The sequence below is a fragment of the Mus caroli genome, chromosome 12 (genome assembly GCF_900094665.2).
Source record: "Mus caroli chromosome 12, CAROLI_EIJ_v1.1, whole genome shotgun sequence".
Lineage (NCBI taxonomy): Eukaryota > Metazoa > Chordata > Mammalia > Rodentia > Muridae > Mus > Mus caroli.
In genome coordinates, this window is record NC_034581.1 from 40434739 (window position 1) to 40448217 (window position 13479).

Here is a 13479-nt window from a genome sequence, read left to right on the forward strand (position 1 = left end):
CTTCCCTTCCCTTCCCTTCCCTTCCCTTCCCTTCCCTCTCTCTCTCTTCTTCCTTTCTTGACAGTGGGATATGATTGGGATGCTTATATTTGAACACTAGTTTGAATCTTACTCCTCTGCGGTACAGATATAGCATGAGAAGTTCAGCTCTATGTGAATTTCTCAACATGGGATGGACTATAGACAGAGAGATGGTTAGGCTCCATACCTTGGAGCCTCCTGAAACCTGGGTTTTTATTTTACTTTTCTTACCATTCTTTTGTTTGTTTCCAGCACTGTCTAATGAAAATCACTCTTTTATGTTAATATTATAAAGAGCTCTAGAGATAACTGTGATGCAATGGAATTAAAATATGCCCAGGATGTCAGAGACAGAAATGGTTTTGCATTAGCTTCTTAACTAAATTCAATTTCACGTGTGAAATATTTATAAATTAGATTTTGTTCTAGTCAGTAGCAATGCCTTCAAGAAAGGAAATCATTTGCGTAGTATAAATGAGGTGTAATAGCAAACGCCATCACAGATCCTTCTTTCCATTGATGGGAGATAAGTCTGAGAAGGTGTATTGTCTGAAGCTGTTGCAGAGGGCATTCCAGAGACTCCAGTGCCACATTTAAATTCAGACATCAGACGGACTGAGTCTTGTAGGGCAGATTTTGGTGATGACTCTTCTGAAAATAGTCTGCCGTGAAGCAGTATTCAGTAGTCAATATTCAGCCTTGCCCAATCACTCCATAAAACACTAACCCTCATTAACAAACAACAGACATTGCTTATTTATGCAGTCAAAATCCAAAATTACTGGGGAAGCTTCTGTATCTGCTTTCCATTGTAAGAGTGAGTTGTCACTGAGCAGACAAATAGACGACAAGGTCGGAGGACAGTCCGGAGTGTGGTCCCTTGTCTTGCAGCTTATTTGAGACAGGGGCTTTTGTCTGTGGCTACATATGCCAGGTTTAGGTTGAAAGACTGTGGGGATTTTTCTATCACCACTTCCCACATCACTGTAGGAGTTCTAGGATGGCAGACACCGACTATTATGTGTAGCTTAATAAGGTTCTGAACATTGCAACCCAGTGCCTCACTGTGCATTGCTCTCCTACTGAGCTACCTTCCCAGCCTGCCCACACTATCAGTCTTTTTTTTTTTTCTTCTTATGTCCACCTAGAGTGCTAGAGTGCAGCTAGAGTTGAGAAACACTTAGCAAGCCCAAGTTCATACTATTGGTGATAGAGGGGCTCGAACTTCCAGCTTCAGCTAGTCTCTCTCTGGGCTGCCGTTCTGGTAACTTTTTTTTTTTTTTAAGATTTATTTATTTATTTATTATATGGGTGTACACTGTAGATGTCTTCAGACACTCCAGAAGAGGGCATCAGATTTTTGTTAGAGATGTTTGTGAGCCACCATGTGGTTGCTGGGATTTGAACTCAGGACCTTTGGAAGAGCAGTTGGTGCCCTTAACCGCCGAGCCATCTCACCAGCCCCCAACATCAGCTTTCTAAACAATCCTGTCTGTAATTCTTCTTCTTTCTCATAAGAGAGAGGTATTAGAGAAATACACTATCCAAGCATTCCTGCTTGGTGGATTCCATTTAACTCAGCTTTTACTCTGTTAAATTCCACATTGCCTAATGAGGTATTTAATTTTTTTTTTGTTTTTTTGTTTTTTTGTTTTTTTTTTTTTGTTTTTTTTTTTGTCTACAGTGTGCTCAGCAACCCCTTTATTCCCGGTTGCCATCTTTCCTTATCACCTTCAAAGCCCACTCTGAAACATAATTGCATGGCTGAACTCTCTGACACTGTCAGACTTGATCAAACGCTGAGTTCTTCATTGTTTGCTCTTTTCAGCCTGAATTAGATTCTTCTCAGAAAGAAGTGTTTGTGTGTTGAGGTGTTTGTAAACCATGATGCATTACCATGTAGTAGTAGAGAAGAATAAGCGCAGGTACTTTTTTTCTTTTTTTTGATTCATGTGCACAGTTGTGTGCTTCTGTTGAGAAGTATTTCAGATTTCTCTGCTGCACTGAAATGTAATTGGAATTAAGTTACCTTTTTTCATTATTCCTGTCCCTTAAATTGTTTAAAGTTCTTAGAATTACTAATGCTTGTAAATGCAATAATGTTCCATTGAAACTAATCACAAAATTTCATATGTATCAAGTTCCCTTGTTTATTTTAGGTGGATAATAAAAGGAAACTCAACTTAATAGAATGAACTGGCCCCCAAGAGTTTACATTCCTTTGTGGTTTTTTTTTTTTTTTTTCCTTCTCAGGAATTTTTGTGCTACTCTCCAGTGAAACCCAGTACCCCTGCTTGCTGAAGGCTTTTTACCAAGGCTGCTTTCAGCTGTTGACATTACCCAGAGAAAAGGTGGACTTGAGAAATCAGGGAAGCATTGGAGGTTCTTGACCCTGAGGATCTTCTGAAGGTAAGAGTGGGTGGCTTCTTTTTCTGTCTTTAGTAGTTAAATTGACTGGTATGTCTGCCACAATCCATTTCTTCAAAGAATGAATGGGGAACCATTTCTGAGAATTCTCTGTGTGTGACCATGAGATTTTCTTTGGGGAAGAATTTTTAGTGGTAAATGAATTGGAAGTTATTTTAAGTGAAACTTAGATCTAGAAGGATGTATTTGAGCACATATATACACTTCTAAGCGCATCACTAAAGTAACAGCAACAAAACTCACAGTCTAGCTGGGTGTGGTGACATAGCTTCTGTCCTGGCACTCAAGGCAGAGGCTGTCAGAGTTCTGTGAGCTAAATGTCAGTGTGGTCTACATAGCTGCAGGCCAGCCAGACCACACAGTGAGCCTGTGTCTAAATATCAAAAACTCCACCCTCAAAAAAAAAAAATCAAGCAATCAAAACACAGCAGTAGTGCTCTATTTCTGAGAACTGTTATGTAGCTAGTGTTGGTCTTTATGCCTGCTGTCTCTGACCTTCCAAGCTCACATGGTTTAGTTTACATAAAGGCATATTATAAGCTCAAATATCTTTACATAATAAAATCTTTCAGTATTATTTCTAAATATTCATTGTCCCCCAATATACTATCCAACATTTCAATTCTTTTCTTCCAGAGTTTATCAACTTGCTTGCTATGGTCTCATTCAACAATGATAGTGAACCCTCAACCAATATCTCTCAAATGTTAAATATAGATAGACATTTATAGTAAATGTTAAAGGTAACTATAGGTAGATCCGTTAAAAAGAAGAGAATGACAAGTCCAGTAGGTTGTGAACATATTGGGAGTACATTAAAGCCTGCAGCAGGCATAAGTGCATCTCAGATCTGGAGGATGGTGTACGGTGAAGCAGGCTCCTGGAGATGAAGTGGCTTTTGAAAGATGATCAAAAATGAGATATAAGTGGCAGAGGTGGAAAAGATGCCACAGGCCAGAGCAGAGGGGTACATACAGTTGTGAATCCCAAAAGGAAAACAGGGAATTATATGGCAATGTGAAACCTTAAGGTCCAGTGTGTGTGTATGTATGATGTGAGGGAAGCCCAGACACTCTGAGAAGATTTAAGCTGAAACTCGTGAGCATTTTAGGTGTGTTACTCTGGAGTGAGTAAAGAGGATGTGAGAGGGGTTAGTAAGACTGGAAGAAGGATAGACTAATTTTGGAATAGTCTAGGGAATATTTTCGAGAAATAGAATTTGAATAGCAGCAGTAAGCAACAGAACAACAGCATTATTTGAAGAAGTGAGAATACGCTGGATTTGAAGACTGGTTGTTCTTGGGAGGAGGAAAAATCAGGACTTAAGACTTTGGAGTTTCTGACTGGGATGGCTAAGAACATGATGGTTAAAAGGTGAAAGCAGAATACTTTGGAGAAGCTAGGGCATCAAGGCAGGTGGGGACGTCTGAGTAGAACTGTTTACCAGGTGGCTGGAAGGATCAAGTGGAGGTAAAGGGGGAAACTGGGTCTAGAAACATTGAAGTTGTAGGCCAGCTTAAGTCAGTGTTCTGTTGCTGTGATAAAAAGCCTGGGGAAGCCAACTTACACAGAGGAAAGAAAGATTTGGTTGGCTCAAAGTTTCAGTCCATGGTCACCTGGCTGTGTTGCTTTTGGGTCTGGGGTGAAGCAGGGGGTCATGATGACAAGCACATGGTAGAGTAAAGCTGCAAATCTCAGGGTGACTGGAAAGCAGAGAGAGCAGGGAAGGGGCTAGGATCCCAAATCATCTCCAATGGCGAGGCCCTGATGGCTTGACTTCCTCTTATTACAAAGGTAATAAGCCAGCCCCTACAGGCCCACAGGCTAGCCACTCACCTTAGCTTTATAGCTAAAAAGACACATGCACTCGAATCCACTGTCCAGGGATCCAGCTTAGTAGAAGAGTTCTAGCCTTGCATCTATGGAACCCTGGGGTCATCTCTAATATCACAAAATATAAAAACTGAAAAGAAGTAAAAAGAGGGGGCTGGTGAGATGGCTCAGCAGGTAAGAGCACCCGACTGCTCTTCCAAAGGTCCTTAGTTCAAATCCCAGCAACCACATGGTGGCTCACAACCATCCGTAACAAGATCTGACTCCCTCTTCTGGTGTGTCTGAAGACAGCTACAGTGTACTTACATATAATAAATAAATCTTTTTAAAAAAAAAAAAAAAAAGAAGAAGTAAAAAGATCCCAAGCAGGCAGCAACTACAGTTTCTTAAAATGTAATTCAATACTTAAGTGTTCAATATAATTTGTCCACATATGTAAGACACGGCCCAAAATCTTATCAATTTCCATTTGAACATTATTTGTTGTTTTTGTTTCATTTATATAAGTCACCGTAGGTTTTGTTTTCATGGCATCATAGATTGAGCTGTTTCCTAGGAACCAAATTGATAGCCCTTTTAGTTTGAAAAAAAAAAAAAAAAAGAACTTCTAAACTCTATTTACAAACAACAAACCCCAACATTTTAGGAGTGCTGCTATTCAGTATCATTCTCCATTTCAATTAGTGCCATTTGCCCAAGTATAACTCTTTTTTAATATTAATTATCCTGGTCTCTTGTCAATTCCTCATTTCCACTGCCTTGTGAAGTATTTGAGCATTGTTTATAGGAGACTCAGGGCCTTTCTTGAATGCTTCAGTAGGGTGGTACTGAGTCCACCCCTTGGTATTCCTAGCATCCAATCTGATCATGGTTGACGGATCTGTCATAACAGAGGCCCCAGTGTTTGAGAGTGAGTCTCCCCTAGTTAGACTGCAGGCACTTATTACTCAGAGCCTTCTTTGAGGGAATGTCTTGGGTAAGAATTTTAAATTCAAATAATACTTACAATTGTGCTATTTTGAGTTAATTTTATTGAATTACTATGGCCTTAATTAGCTTAATGACTAATTTTCTTAAGATGTGCTGGGGAATTACAAAACCTTACCATTGTAGTCTTTATAGTCCACTTCATTATCATCTTTCCAGGATCGGCTCATTTATCACTTTCATTTTCAAACACAGAAAATGAAATTAAGGCAGAATTTGATAAATGCTTTAATCCTAGCAGCTGGAACCAGTGACTGGGTTTCTTGAATCATTCTGGCCTTCCTCCAGAATCATATTCATTCTCTCTCTCTCTCTCTCTCTCTCTCTCTCTCTCTCTCTCTCTCTCTCTCTCTCCCTCTCCCTCCCTCCCTAACCAAATCTTGTTGAATTGCATAGAATGAATTATCCAGACATTTAAAAAAATTTAATCAAGAACCAAGAACTGCTTTATACACTGATGGCAATTACATTGGTTAGTTACTCCAGATTGACCAAATATATTTTACTTTAAAACATGAGACTGTGGTTAACACTTTATAGTTTTAATTTTACGGTTCTTTGTAGTTTTAACCTGGGCTTTCTTTCTGTTATCTTCTGTTTTTCTATTCTGGTTCTACCACTACAGTAGAACCCTAAACCACCTATGTTTAATTTCTAGTTTGAAAAGAATAGTAGTGCTTTCAGAACTAATAGTTATAAACAGAAAACATTTCTGATTTGCTCAGCTACCCTAAAGTCTGCCGTGGATTTTATGCATAGAAAATGAATCTGTGAACAAGCTCAGTTGCTCTGATTCAGAGTGACGGCATAAGCATGCAAGTAGTAGGTGGTCGTGAAGACAATGAATTATTCTGTGTGGTGTTCTAGTGTTGACCATTCTTGACCAGAGCAGTGGGATGTGACTCATGGGGGGTGTGTGAAACGTGTTTCAGTCATGCTATGGCTGGCAATAGGGAAAGGGGTTTCCACTGCGATGTGCAGTGCATGGGGCTATTCCTCCCTGGTTCACCCTCTTCGACTTTTCTGTCTCTTTTTTTCTGTTTCCTCCCTCACACTTATACTTCCAAGTCGCAGATACATTCATGTGATCCCTCTTAAACATAGATCCTTTATGAGGTTTGTCTATAGAACTGAGTGGAAACAGGAAAAGGAAAGCAAGCTCTGAGAGGCAGTGGCTTTTGCAGGTTTTCTTGGCAACATTGTATAGAGCAGTAGGAACTGGTGTCTTAGTTTAGGGTTTTACTGCTGTGAACAGACACCATGACCAAGGCAACTCTTATAAGGACAACATTTAACTGGGGCTGGCTTACAGGTTCAGAGGTTTAGTCCATTATCATTAAGGTGGGAACATGACAGCATCTAGGCAGGCATGATGCAGGAGGAGCTGAGAGTTCTACATCTTCCTTCCTTTCAAGGCTGCTAGCAGAATACTGGCTTCTAGGCATCTAGGATGAGTGTCTTAACATCCATACCCATAGTGACACACATACTCCAACAAGGCCACACTCCCTAATAGTGCCACTCCCTGGGCCAAGCATATACAAACCATCACAACTGGGGTGAACAGATGTGGAAACTATTGTAGATTGAGCATAAGATGGCTTGGCACTGTGAACAGGGAAGCTAGCTCTAGCTATTGCTATCTGGCTTCATGGTGGTAGTGTCTTAGCATCAGGGAAGCACAAAATGCAGCAGGGTGGGTGACTGTTTTCTGCCTTGATTCTGGGTGAGTGCTTCAAGTACCAATGTATTAAAAACAAAGGAGAGGCAGGCAGATTTCTGAGGTCGAGGCCAGCCTGGTCTACAGAGTGAGTTCCAGGGCAGCCAGGACTACACAGAGAAACCCTGTCTCAAAAATCAAAAAGAAGAAGAAGAAGAAGAAGAAGAAGAAGAAGAAGAAGAAGAAGAAGAAGAAGAAGAAGAAGAAGAAGAAGAAAAGAAGAAGAAGAAGAAGAAGAAGAAGAAGAAGACACAAAAACCAAAAGCCATAGCAACAAAACCAATGGGTAGGGTTTATGTTCATTTTGGAGTTGGCACTTAAACATATTTAAAGTTGGAAATAAGCTTCCAGATTGTCCTCCTAACATAGGATTCTGAAAGAAGATTTTGAAAGACAAATGGTTGGAAAACAGAAGTCATGGCTGAGTTGGCAGGGTGACACTTCCGAGTGGGCAGTATTTCAACAGGCTCAAGTAATTTCTAGCAGTTAAATTTATTATCCAGTGCCCTGTGTTGTGTGTAGTTTTATAAAGAAGAAAGGAAATGCTGAGCCACTGACTTTTGGTGCAAACTCAATCCTACCGTAGAGATCATAGACATCACATCAGCAGTTCCTGCACCATTTTGATGGAGGACAATGGCTCCATCAAATTTCTAATCGGATAACATCCTGCAACATTTGAATTTTTACTCTCCACTGCCTTTTGTTGTTTGGGTACTTTCAAAATTATTCCTTATTCAGGTTTATTATTAACTTTTGAATCTCAGCTATTATGCCAGTGTCTTGCTAGCCAGGCTGAAATGAGAGTGGTGGTGAGAGAATTTGTTTTTCTTGTAGGTGATAGAAGAGCAATGTAGCATAATATGAATTAATGACTCTTTGCATTTTTCCATCATATAAGCTGGATTCATTATCCCCTTGGCATCTATTTTGGATTCATGCCCTAATGAGCCATTCCTGCTGGCTCTACCTTTTTAAGAGCTGCTATCCAATGGCTAAAGAGATAGCAATGAATGATATACACTTTCTTTTTTTTTTTTTTTTTGGTTTTTTNGNGACAGGGTTTCTCTTTATAGCTCTGGCTGTCCTGGAGCTCACTTTGTAGACCAGGCTGGCCTTGAACTCAGAAATCTGCCTGCCTCTGCCTCCCGAGTGCTGGGATTAAAGGCGTGCGCCACCACGCCCGGCCAATATATATACACTTCCATCTTAAACTTTGAAACAATCCCAGCACTTGGGGGGTGTTGGGAGCTATTAAGACAACACAATTATCCTGATCTCTGAATTGGGCCTCTCCCCGCTAGAAGAAAAGGGGGTCAAAAGCGGGCCACCGACACACCACTCTGAGAACAACCACAGATTGTTCCAGCCCTAAGTCAGCACCAGATGTCCTGACCTCAAGATGTACCCTGATACCACCAAGTTCCTGCTTCCCTGTGTAGTAGCCAAAAGAAAAATTTCTGATGCTCCATCTCTCCTCCTGAGAAGTACTTCCTCTTTTGCTTGTGCATTTCTGCTGCCCCATTCCTCCTGCTGAGAAGTACTTTCCCTTTTGCTTGTGCATTTAAGCCTTGAGCCTTGCTAATACAGTGACACCTTGATGCAATTCAGAATGGTTCTGTGTCGTTCCTCGCACCTGGTGTCCATCTCTCCCTACCCCCCCCCATTTGGTTATTAGGAGAAGGTCCCCTTGAAACCCTTGAATAACTGGACCTGCTGGAGAGGTCAGGGGGGCAGAGGCAGGTGGATTTCTGAGTTCAATGCCAGCCTGGTCTACAAAGTGAGTTCCAGGACAGCCAGGGCTATACAGAGAAACCCTGTCTCAAAAAAACAAAAAAACAAAACAAAACAAAAAAACTTTGAAACAATTTGGTAGTCCTTATTAAAATAGAAAAATATAGCTAAATTTCTTCTTTATAGTCAACCTTATCATTACTATTTGTTTGAGTCAAGAGTCACCTTGAAGCAATTGCATCCTTTAATATGCTTTGGAAAATGAAATCCAGAAGGAAAGATTGAGGATTAAATGATGCTTCATGAAGCAAGGAGACCACATCAGTGGACATGGCCTCAGTATCTTAATATTATCTTGCTCTGGGTATGCAGCCCATGTCTGACAATGCAAATGTCCTCACAAGTAACACTTTCATCCACATGTCCTTGCTGGGACGTTGTTCAGCATTGCCTTTGCTCTTCCTAAGCTACTTTCATGCTCGCTAAGCTACCTCTTTCCTCCGGAGCATGTGCAGAAGCTCATGCTACTCCTCTATAAAGCCACCTTTGGTTATTCTAATCATGCAGTGTGACCTGTTTCTGCATCTCCCCTATAGAGATGAGCATCTGTTACACTGAGTCAGAAAGCGGTCTTGAACTCACAGTAACATCTGCCCTCTCAGGTAATATAAGTACTCGATCTCAGATGTATGTTTTCAGTCTGATACATCCAGACAGGAAGATATCGGTACTTTGGAAACAAAACTTAGCAACAGGACTGAAAATAAAATTGGCCTCTCACATCCTGAGTACTCACACAGTGATCAAAGCATCTGCTTACTGCCAAAGGACAGGATTAAGGTTTAAGCCTGGTTTCATCTCTCCCTAAGGGCCATTCATCAGAGAGTCTCTATTCCATACAGTCTTTTAAAATAATGTCTTAGATTCTTCTAAGATTTTAAAAATTATTGTGTGATATGTATATATGCATATATACACACATACATACACATATGCATATAAATATTTAAATGATATAGGGGACACACATGGCGAGGTTAGAGCACATCTTTGTAGGGTCAGTTCCTTCTTTCTATCAAATACTATCTTTGCCTCTCACTAAACAGTGTGGCATATTGTCTATGTTCAGTTTCATGATACCCTAGGATGAAGTAGTACCGTAGTTTGCTTCTTATTGTTGTGATAAAACACCACGACCAAAAACAACTTGGGGAGGTAAGGGTTTATTTGGCTTAGACTTCACAGTCTATCAATGGAGGAAGTTAGGGCAGGAACTCAAGTAAGAATCTGGAGGCAGGACCTGAAGTAGGGGCCAAGGAAGAACCCAGCTTACTGGCTTGCTCCTCATGGCTTGCTTCTTATGGCTTGCTTAGCTCACTTTTGTATAGTTCCAGGACCACCTGCCCAGGGATAGCAGTGCCCACAGTGGGCTGAGCCCTTCCAGATTTGCCTATGGGCAAACGAAAGGGGACATTTTCTAAATTGGTGTTCCTGTTCCCAGATAACTCTAGCTTGTAACAAATCATCAAAAATCAAATCAGAATAATTTGTATCTGCTAAATAAGAAAACTTGGTGGAGATGCCCTCTCCAGCAGACACAGCTATGACAGCAGGTAGCTCTGCTTTAGTTTCAACAGTTGTGCTTTCTGCAAGTGTGGTCTAAATGCCAGTGCCTGGGTTTCACCCACCCTGGTCTTGTTAAAAATTAAGCTTTTCAGCTCCACCTTTGAACTCCTGAACCAGAATATGCATGTTTTCAAGAATCTTTGGGATTCATGTATACTTTAAAGTTGGGAAAACGCTGTATTCTTAAGAGTTGAAGTCTCTGTTCTATATTGAAGAAGGAGTCGTTTTTTACTTCTGTTACTACCTTCAAATCTCACATGTCAAATCCTTTTACCGGAAGAGGTTTCACAGAGATATGGTAGTTGATTTCAAACTTTTAAAAGTCTAAATTTGGTCTAAGTTATTTTTTAAAGATTAATTTATTTTATATACATTAGTACACTGTCACTGCCTTCAGACACACCAGAAGACAGCCTTAGATTCCATTACAGATGGTTGTGAGCCACTATGTATGTGGTTGCTAGGAATTGAACTCTGGACCTCTGGAAGAACAGTCAGTGCTTTAAATCTGTGAGCCATCTCTCCAGCCTCTAAGTCATTTTTTAAATCCTCCAACTCACTAGGATATGTTTCCACCCCCTCCCAATTTCTGCCCCTCCATCCCAGCTTTTGCACTGCAACAATGTTTTGACTATTAATCAGCTTTTTCTTTCTAAAAAGTTACATCTATTTGCTTGTACAAATGTGTGGATTCATGCATGGGAGGTGGTGAGCGTACGCTCAGAATTTGTATGAAGGTCAGAGGACAACTTGCTGGAGTGAGCTCTATCCTTCTGCCATGTATGTTCTGGGATCAAATTCAAGTCATCAGGCTTGGCAGCAAGTACCTTTAATCACCTTTGTATGTGTGTATGTGTGTGTGTGTGTTGTGGGTGCATACATATCATGGCATGAGTATGGAGGTCAGACAACAACTTTCAAGAGTCTGTCCTACGTTCCCTCCTTGTTTTTGAGCAAGGTCTCTCTCTGTTTTTGCAGATTCATATGAGAGGCTAGTTAGTCCAGGAGCTTCCGGGCAATTCTCCTTTCTGCCTTCCGTTTCCCACAGGTGTGCTGAATTACAGATGTGGGTACTACAGCATTCAGCTTTTAACATGGGTTCCAGGAATTGAATACAGGCCACCCGGCTTGCAGGATGAGTGATTTCCCTGATGGACCATCCATCTGCCCTGCCCCTCATCAGCTTTATGTTAAGGCAAAACTAACACTTCCACACCATATCTCAGTAACTGCATCATGGCACTTAATTTTCAGAAGTTCAAACATTAGTGGAATCTGGAAGTAAAATTTAAGCACACTCCTTTAATCCCGGCCCAGAAGGCAAGGGCAGGTGAATCTCTGAGTTTGAGGCCATCCTGATCTGCAGACTGAGTTTCAGGATAGCCAGGGCTGCACAGAGAAACCATGTCTCTGGGGGTGGGGGTGGGGTGGGGTGGGGGCAGGGCTGTACTTCATTATTTGTTTTCTATTTGGTGAGGGAATCTTGCACAAGCTGATCTACCTCTGATTTACTTCCTTGACTCTCAGCTTCATTGAAAGACATATATTCTAAAGCTCTCGATCTTGATTCTGGTTTAAACTCCCTGTTTATCTTTGGGTAGGAAACCAAGAATGAAATCTATACTATAGGAGTCAAACAACTGCCCTAGACTGTTAAAGGTGGAAGCTAGTCAAGTCCTTAGCATTCTAGGGCATATGTCTCCAGTGGTCCCTCCAGTCCATTATAGCCAAGCTCTGACTTCTTGTTTTCAACCTCAAAGCTCTCCTGCTGCTTCCTCTTCTTTTGCTCATTGTTCACTTTAAAGAGACAAGAAAAGAGCCTTAAAAAAAAAAAAAAAAAGCTTTGTCTTTACTTCTGGATAGCTGTTTTCATGAATATTCATTGATCGCTTCCCTTACAAGCTACTATTTTATAATTGGTTTCCTTCCTTCCTTCCTTCCCTCCTTCCCTCCTTCCCCCCCCCCCTTTCTGTTTGTTTTTTGTTTTTGTGACCATTTCTCCATGTAGCTCTGGCAGTCCTAGAACTCACTCTGTAGACCAGGCTAGCCTAGAAGTTAGAGATCTTCCTGCCTGCTTCTGCCTCCCCAGTGTTAAAGGCTGGGATTAAAGTTCTGATCTGTTCATCAATACTGTGTGGTTAAGGTCCTGAGTCAGGAAAGAGGATTTTCCGAGGTTGTATAACTCTGAGAAGACACAGGTTGTGTGTGTGTGTGTGTGTTGTGTAGCCACTATAACTGTGTCCATTTTATAAGCTGTGAGGCAATGCTTGGAGCCAGTGATTTAGTGATTTGATTTAATTCACATGATACTGAGTAGAGGAGAGTGAGGTGATTCCAGATGTTGAAGTCTGGATTTCACACTGCTCCTCTTCCATTGTCTTACAGAAACTGACAGTGGGTGGTTTGGATTCCCTGTAAAGAACTGATGTATTTTTCGTTTTGATAGATAGCATTCTTAAGAAAAATGATGCTAACCCTTAAGCCTGCCATTGCTGATATGCTTAAGCCCTAGCACTGACCAGGATCTCTGTGGGATGAACTTTCTTTGGTGTGTCCTGGGCTAGATGATGCTACCTATGTCTGCCATATCAGTTCATAGAGTGTTTCCCCACCGCTTTCTAGAAAAGCATCCCTTTCCTCTGCTCTGGAAATCAAAAGGTGCAGCCCTGGATTGCCTTGCAGGTTCAGCACTGCATAATTAGCAGCTTTCCTGTTCCCTTCACAGGCTTCAGGGCACTCCCTTCTGAGGCTCAGTTTGTAAAGGTGCTGCTTAGGCAGCGAATCTCTCCTTATTTAGACCATTTTCTGACTGCTGGATTGAGTTCCCTGTATGTGTCTCCTGACTCATCTTAGTCAGGCTGACAAAGGAACCTGAGGCAAGGCCAGTGGGAATTAAGTAGTTCCCAGCTTGTTGCTGGATACAGAGTACTCTTTTGGAGCTCGGTAACTCTTATAATTGTCTTTGATCTTTCAGGCAAGATGTAATTAGACTTCCTCTGCAATTTACCAAGTGACTAGTGTATGCTATAAAGATGTTCAAGAGCAGGAGTATTTTTAAATAGTGTTAATTTTCTTCCCTGCGTGCTAAAGTAGTACCTGCTCATTACACACAAGTTGGGAAAAAAATGAAG

General features: G+C 41.1%; 1 protein-coding gene across 32 annotated transcripts in view; it reads left to right on the plus strand.

The window, feature by feature from the left end:
* The window catches only part of Nrcam (neuronal cell adhesion molecule), a 261656-nt gene that overhangs the window by 58652 nt on the left and 189525 nt on the right, over positions 1 to 13479 (plus strand). For all 32 annotated transcript variants that reach the window (XM_029484544.1, XM_029484542.1, XM_029484541.1 and 29 more), the window contains exon 2: positions 2275 to 2430. The gene's annotated coding sequence lies outside the window, so the exon portion shown is untranslated. The remainder of the gene's footprint in view (positions 1 to 2274; positions 2431 to 13479) is intronic.